An 8,896-nucleotide genomic window follows, 5' to 3' on the forward strand; every position below is an offset into this window, starting at 1 on the left:
AGATGAAGTGCCAAATGCTTGTGGACCCTGATGAGGTAAGTTGGAACATCAACTGCCCGAGGTTGTAACTTTGGCATATGATCTTCGTTTGGCACACACGATAGCCTATTGGAAAGGTCATTTTGTGAAGTACATTTTCAAGACCTATAAAATGTTGAGGAAAACCTCCAAAATAGAAAATTGTGTTGTGAACCAGTGGAATAGGTGGGTGGCCATTGATATCCACTTGGATCAATAGCTCCCCAATTCCCCTTTGAAAGGGGTCTCACACCTTAAAACTTCCAAGGCATGGGACCATGAGATTATATCTAGGATGATTTTGGTCCTGAATTTGAAAGAGAAACCAATAGAGGCAGAGACAAATTATACTTTGACCTTGTTTCTTTGCCATATAAGGGAAGGAATCCCTATGTTATCTTCTTTGCATATCTCTCATTATTACTTCTTGCATCCCATCCATTTCTTAGACCCCCATAACTATCAAGATTTTGTATCCTACAAACTCCATAATGCACCACAATCATCTCCAAGTAATGTGTGAATATGTCTATGGAAACTTCCTTTCATTGCCTACAATCAATAACCATTAACGAGATTTTGCACCCGTCTCCATTATTCCCTTGCCTCGTCAATCCACGTGCCATCACCTCATACTCACTTGGTAATGAAGATAGTGCATTATCATGTAGAGGGAGGATAGGCGATATGTGTGAGCGGTCATGTCCCCCTGCCTTACACCATATCCAGGTAAAATAAATTCCATATTAATAAATTATAAACATTCACAATCAATAGAATTTTATTTTATTCAAAACCAAAATAAAAAATAAGACAAAGAAAACCATTGATAGTTGTGGGATTTGAATTTAGACTTTTTTGGATGAGAGCCTAAATTTGGCACCCTAGACCACTCAACCAATCTATCAACTGGTGTATGACTCCTCATAAGGAGTGGTTTTGTGAATATGAAAAGTATTATGGAGGTGATGTTTTCCTAGGAGATGACTTGACAATAAAACCACATGATGAGGAAAAGTCAAGTTGTTGCTCAAGGGTGGAAGAATTAGAACGCTCCCTAGGGTTTTGCACATTTCACAGTTAGATAGAAACTTGATATTCATAAGCAAGATAAGTGATTCAAGTATAAATACTATGTTTGAAATGGAAATTTAAAGGATCGTTCAAGGACCAATGGTGTTGTGAAGGGAATTTTGGTCTAAAACTCTATACGAGATGGTGGGAAGAACCATCACTAATGGGTGTAATAGTTTTTTTGTTCATGAGGGTGAGAATTCTAAGAAGGCAAAGACCCTATTGTTTCAAGAGAAAAGATAATGCTAGGCATCAAGGGAAACCAATCACCCTTTAACTTTTAGATTCATCAAAATGTTCATTTGGAATTTCAAACTATTTAAAAAGAGGCCAAGTTCCCAAACTAATTTTAGATATCGATCTATAAGCCTCTTAACTATTTCCCTTCTTTGATAAATAGTATAGAAAAGGGAAAAGGGCCCAAACTAGGCTATTAAACAGGTAGTGGGTGGAGTTGTTATTCTATTTTAGTCTTCTCAGCCTTTGTAGCAAGTTCGGGATGCTCCATCCATGGGTTAGGAAATTGATCTTCCTTCTCCAAGATGATAGGACTAGCAAGTGTGCCCCCCACTATTTCTTTCTCGTTATGCTTTTTATCTCCATCTATGGTTAGTGCTACCAAGAAGCCAATCCCATAAACTCCTTTACACATCAACTCAAACTTCCCTTCAAAAATAAAGAGTAGAATGCAGGATGTCTTCATGGATGGCGTAGGTTTTTTATAATGCCTAGGATACTGTGGATTTCATCATATAGTAAATCTCTGCAATCTTATAGAATTCCTTGTCTTGTGTCCTAGAGATTGGGTGAGATGTCCAACGTTCTACCTCATTGAAAATTTGTTCCTTAGACAAGGCACCGCATTTTGCAACTTCCTCCTTCTACACATCCTCCATCAACCTTTGTGTCTTTGTCAAGACCTGACTGTGGTACCTAGTTTTCATTTTCTTGGCCTCCCGCAACTACTTTGGATGTGTGAGAAGGATGAGAGGAAGAGGGTGCTCAACTTGTCCAACATGGAATCTCCTCTTCTTTCCCTCATAGCTCTGTCCCATGCCTCTTACCATTGTGCTTCAAGAAGGAAATGGCACCAACATAAAATCTCCCTCAAATTGCGTAAACTACCTTGGCATAGTGAGGCTCCCCCTAGTTCGAGATAAATTCAAGAGCCTAGGCTATAATGGAATGCCCTCTCTTTTCATCTTACTTTACACAAAATGTTGAGATTATAACTCCTCAATTCCCTTTTAAAAGGGATCATTCACTCAATTAGTAAGTTGGAGACTCAAGCAGGGATTGAACATCAATCTCATTTGGATTCAAAGATTATGGAAGATATGTTGTTCATGACCCTAGCCATACCAGGTGTAGGAAGAAGAAATACTTAGATTTAGTGGCTCTATATTGGCAGATGAGGACCCTCTTCGGTTTGGTGTTGAAAGACAAGCAAGTTGAAAGATATAATATCTTCGCTTTCCTAGAAGTCATTAACAGGATGCTTAGGAATCAAAGGTTTTGTCTGGATAGGTTTGCTTCTCGTTTGGCACAAATAGAAAACCATATCGTTTGCAATTCAGATAGTGGAGACTTGATGGATCCCTCAGGTTCTATTGCAAGGGTCCCTGTTATTATCTCCTCCTTAGATAATGACTAGTGAGCGTGTAGGATGGTTTTCAGTGGCTAATTTATTGGTGTGCATTTCCAGGCATGATGGTGTGATCTATGGTGTTTTTCCTTTGCCTCGTCAAGGCATGTGACTATGATGACTATTGTGGTCTTGTCATGATAGGTCTTGACATAAGTCTGTGGGTCTATTTACTATGGGTCATTTTTTTGTTTATCATGGTGGATGTTCTTTTTGGTTTATCGTGGTGCCTTCTCTGGTGTGCTTTTGTTATGTCAGAAGGCGTCTTTTGGAAAGGAGGCCAAGGGCCTATACTGCCGCTCTGGTGTTTGTATTGTTTGTATTTGTAATGGCGTTGGCCCTACTATCATATGAGCAATCTGCATGCCTTGTTAGGTTGGGAATGCATTGAAATTGGGTGAACATTTTGTTGTCATCTTAGGCACATAGTTTAGTTGAGTTCATCTCCTTTGGTTCTCATATTGGTGTTAGAGATTGGTCCTTAGATTGTAAATGTTGGAGAAGAAAAAACAAACTCCTATGAAAGCTTTCTGGAAAATCAATATAAACATGTTAATACCAAAACTTCAATTTATAAAAAAGGAAAAAGGATAAAAAAATCGCCCACTTTAAAGCTTCGAGCTCAAAACACGAGTGTCCATTATACTCCCCATAGATATTAAATTTCTATAGCTTAGAAATAGAAAGATCATAATGCACCACAACCATCTCAATGTAATATCTAGATGGGTCTATGGAAACTTCCTTTCATATGAATAACGGTCAGGAAGATGTTCGCATGCTCCATATTAAAAGACTATAAAAATTCACGATAAATGAAATTTTTTGCATATGAATAACGGTCAGGAAGATGTTCGCATGCTCCGTATAAAAGACTATAAAAATTCACGATAAATGAAATTTTATTTTATACTAAAATTCAGTATCATTTGACAGCTGTGGGATTTGAACCCACGCCCTTTCGGACCAGAGCCTAAATCTGGCGCCTTAGACCACTCGGCCAAACTGTCACATGACATATAAAGTATTTTACATTTAATATTATTATGAAACGAAATAAAATAAAAATCGCACAAACATTTCTTTGTTAGATTCACGGGGCGTTGATAGAAACAATTTACCTGAGTCTCTCATACTTGCTTATCATTTTGAACTTTCTATAATTAGTTCTGTGGGCTCAAACGGAAATAGCTGAGAGCCCGTAAACACAAATTCTATACTACTGGCTAGTATAAAATATCTACGCTAGTTATATAAATTGATTAGTTAAGATAGATAACCAAAACAATTATATATTAAATTAATTTTATAATTTTATTTTATATTATTATTATCATTATTATTAATAAAATGATTTTATAGGATTTAATATATGAATTAAATAAAAATTTTAATCATAATTTTTTTTAATCTATAAATATTCTGGGTTACAATATCATGTTTATCTATATTATATATCTAAAAAATTATATATTAATTTTTAATAAGTCAATTTAATTAAAAAATTAAAAAAGTCATAATTGTAATGTTTGATTTGGTCAAAATAAAATAAAATTAAATAAAACCAACGTAGATCCATCTTAAAACTAGTTTAAATCCATTTTTTCTAGAATCTATCAAGCCCCGAGAGGATCATAAGATTGATATAGGCTCGTTTAATTTCCCCCTTTAAATAGGCTATATTTTACATCAATACCATGGGCAATACCATGGATTCTCATAAACTTGGAGCTTAAAAACCACTAGTAATCTAATCAAATCAAGTTTACCTTAACTACCAAAATAAATAAACAAAAATAATAACATAGAATTTTTATCGAGAAAAAAACTTGGTATAGAATTTTTATATTAACATAGGGTTATTTTTATTTCAAATTTACCTTAAATTGGTTTTAAAAAAATAATAACAAGATTTTTTTTTGTAAGCTTGGTGGGACTACATCTTCATCAGGTCTAATATATCACCCCGAGGGCAAGGAATTGAATCATTGACTTCACATCAAGGAGTGCCTTAATAGCTCACCCAATCATGGTCTATCGAAGACCATAGAATTTTTATTTTAACATCAAATTATTTTATTTTATTGGGTAGACCCCGCAAACAATAACATAGAATTTTTATTTTAACATCGGGTTATTTTTAGTATATTTTTTTTATTTTGAGTGAGTCAAAATGTTTACATGACATGATATTACAACGTCTCTTGCATACTGGGCTGGAGAGCATCTCTTGGCACAATTAAAAATAAAATAAAATAAAAAACATAGAATTTCTCCAGATTTGATCATTCTCCATTCTTGGTAGATCTAGAGTTAATATGGATCTCAACTGGTAATTAGACTAAAACAACCATATAAATTAAATGGTTGGTAAAAACCTATAGATGTCCAAACCTTCAATTCATCATACAGCTCGCATTAACCAAATTAAAAATTAACTAAATTATATCTTTATTTTAAATATTTGTTATTGTTATTAATTATAAAAAGAATTAATATTTGAGTTAAACATATATATATCTATTTATTTAAAAAAAATATTTACCAAGATTCTTAAAGATGGATATTCATCTCACTTTAGTACAGGGATTCTTAACTAGGAAATAGGCACTCTTACAATACCATGGCTTGCTAATACCACCAAAAAACCATAACTCATATTCATATAACATTTTTTTAATTAATCATTAAAATTAAAATGACACCAAAAAGCATAATTACTTTTGAGATTAATCTTAACCTTTGATTTGACAACTACAAAAAAATATACTAAAATATTCCATGAAAATTAAACATCTACCTAATAATTATTGATAACTAAATTAATCTTAGAAATCTCATTCCAAAATGGAAATGTCTAAAATATAAACATCTATCCATGTAATTAATCAATTTAATTAAAAAATAGAAAAAAAAAATTATTTAAATGTCAACCCTTAATTTGTGACTAGTACTAATTATATTCTAAAACATTTCATGAAAATTAAATTCCTACCACATATTTAATAATTATTAATATTTAAATTTAAAATTTGAAAATTTTATTTTAGAATACACATTTATTAACGTAATAAAAATATAAACACTTGCTACAATAATATTGAATATACCAAAATAATAATTAATTTAAATAATATGATGAAATTTAAATTAATTATATATATGATGACTAAGATTTACTATAAGTTTAATGAATATATTTATTTTATTTATATTTAGAAACTTTAGAATTCAACGCTTCTCGCTTCATTGAATAAATTATATATATTTAATTGATGGCACTATAATATAGTGATAAAATTGAAATTTTAAATTTTTTAAAATTCAACATATATATGTTTCATTTAATAAATTGTATATTTAATTAACAAGTTATTAAATCATTATTGATATTTGAAACTTTAGGTGTGGGTAACAAAGTATAAAGATATTGTTAAATATTTCTAAAAAGTGGATTCTTGTTTTTTTCCCTACTTTTTCCCTCTTGCTTATGGCTGTAGAACTTAGATTGGGTTGGGTGGTCAAACCTTGAACAATCTAGCCTCTCCCTTCTTTTTCGACTATGAGATTGTAACTTTTAAATATGTGGTTTTAAATGGACTAAATTTCCAAAATGCTTTGTCTTCTAGCTTTGTCAAAAAGCTCGATGAGATCCCCAAGGTCAAGATCTTTTATCCTCAGGCTAGATCTTGTGCCTTCTAACTAGCTAATTGAGGTCTCGTGGGTCAATTTATTGGACTTTGGCCTTCCCATCGATTTGTTCGCCAATGGGTCCTGAATAATTGGAATAATTTGATCGATGGAGAAGTCACCTCATCATTCTACAATAAGGGTTTCTTCACCTTCTTTTTAAAGAAAAAATCAGATCGGGACTTGATCTTTCAGAGTAGCTTGTATTTCATGGGGATTTAAGGGCTTTTTACCTTGATCATTGGAGCCCTAACTTCAACTCGGATTGTGTTGTCCCAACCATTGTTCCGGTTTGGATGAAGCTACATTTTCTTCCCCTTCATTGTTGGAATGATGCTACTTTAAGGGAGACTGGAAACACCCTAGGAAAATATTTTGATTGTGTTGAACCTCGCGACAAGCTTTTTTCTTGCACCCGAATTTGTGTAGAGGTTGATCTGGAGAAGGCTCTTCTTGTAGTAATCAATTTAATCATGGACAATTGGTCCCACACACAAGAGGTGGATTGTCAGTAACTTCCTTTCAAATGCAAATTTAGTCATGACTATGAGCATTTTGCTAGAAACTTCACTAAGAAACCATAGGATCCTGAAAAGCATGGATAATCGGGAGATCAATGGCAAGTGGTTAAAGGGTCCTCAAAAGCAGGGTTGGTCATCTCTCTCAGTCCTGAAACCATAAGCAGAGTGACCACCTTGCCTCTAGGAATTAGGTGGAGCAAAGAAGACAAGCAAGTAAGTGTCACAACTAGGAAAAACTTCTTCCTTTCAAAAGAGAAGCATGTAGAAGATAAGAATGGAGTGAGAAGAGAAAGTTTACCTTACCCTTGGGATGAGGTATCTTACCATATCCTCAAGTACATATCTTGTGAAGGAATATTAAGTGTGGTTTATGCCTACCACTTCAAGTTGCTCCATGAGTTGAGATTCAAGGCAAAATTACCTCTCCCTCAAAGACTTAGTGTCCCCCATTTCCTCCTACAGTCAATCATGGAGATGAGTTAGAAGGTGAGGGAAGGAAAGCACCAACATTTAGCTCACCATGGCCTCATCAAGTTAATAGTGGTGGATGCTCTAAACCACTTGAGGATCCTTGTCTTATGGAACAAATTTGTGGACATGGATAGGGATACTTTCATAGAAACCAAATCCATCACACCAGGAGAGACACTAGCCTCTAGTATTGGAGGTAAAGAAGGAAAAATAGAGGAAGAATAAGGAGAAAATACAAATAAGGAAGAGGTAGCAAGAATAGAAGAGGAAGATAGAAAAACAGAGGAAAAAGAGTCAATAGAGACAGAGGAAGGAGAAGCAAATATGAAAGAAGAAGAGGGGGAGAAGAAAGGAGAATAAAGAATAATCCCTAAGGAGACTTCTCAACCCCAAGGAGCAGAAGAACAACTACATCAAACAATTCTATCTCGAGGAGATGTTGAACAATGAGTAGTTGCAACATTAGCTACATTGGGTACTCCTTTCAAGCCCAAGAGGAAGCAATCAAGACAAGGTCAAATGTATTTCAGAACCAGGAAGAGCACCAGAATTAGACAAGGGAAACCACAAACTCCTACAAAGGTTCCTATAATTATTGACGAGTCACCAAGCAAAAAGGAAGAAATAGGACCCAATGAAGGAAATATTGAGGAGGTCACTCCTCCTAAAACCAAAACCAAGTCACTTATAACACCTATGAGTAGGCCTACCACTAGGTTAGTCACCTTCAAGAAGCCAAGGACACAATATGCCTTTGAGAAAGAAGAAAAAGAGAAGCTACAGGAGGATCAGGGTTTGCTACAAGAGAGATAAGGTTTGCTACAAGAGGGACAGATTCTGCTACAGGAGCACAAGAAAGTGTTACAAAAGGAAGCCACCACCTCAAAGTCAGTGGGAAAGTACCTACAAGAGATCCAAGAGCCTAACCCACAACCTAGCTTGGGGTCCTACTACAAATTTATTGGAGGAAGGATTATCCCTGAAAAATTTGTAATCCCACTCCTCTATGAGTTGGAGATAGAGAGAGGCAAAACCGACAGGTGGATGCAAATTTCTAAATATAATAATGTGGAAGATGTGGGCCTCATGGAAGAGAAGGTCATTGAAATGGTTAAGGATTTAAGGTATTTGAGACTGTGGGAGTCCATTATGAAGGAGAAACTACAGGAAGAAAAAACAAGGTTGAGAGAGAGATTGCAGGAGAAAAAAACACAACTCGCTGCCATGGCAAGTCTCTCTATGGAAGCCCTGCAATGCAGGCAACCATCAAAGTATTATTCTCTCTTTCTCAAAGAACAATTGTTGCAGCTCAAAATCAAAACTCTAGCATAATATGGATCTTTACCTTTTGAGGACTATAAGCAGTTTATTGAGTTTTGCAACCAGACTAATATGGAAGAAAGGGCCAAATTAGCTGAATTTTATATGCACAATCTCACTTTGACAAATCTGAATTTTTGGGATCCTAATTCAAGAT

At 34.6% G+C, this 8,896-nt stretch overlaps 1 non-coding gene across 1 annotated transcript; it reads right to left on the bottom strand.

Moving 5' to 3' along the window:
• Positions 1 to 3,667: 3,667 nt before the first annotated feature.
• TRNAL-UAG (transfer RNA leucine (anticodon UAG)) lies at positions 3,668 to 3,747 on the bottom strand. Its single transcript has one exon. It is a non-coding gene; the product is annotated as a tRNA-Leu (tRNA).
• Between the last annotated feature and the right edge of the window lie 5,149 nt (positions 3,748 to 8,896).

This window comes from Pinus tabuliformis, chromosome 3_2, assembly GCF_031772625.1.
Source record: "Pinus tabuliformis cultivar Carrire ecotype Pingquan chromosome 3_2, CPIR1, whole genome shotgun sequence".
NCBI lineage: Eukaryota > Viridiplantae > Streptophyta > Pinopsida > Pinales > Pinaceae > Pinus > Pinus tabuliformis.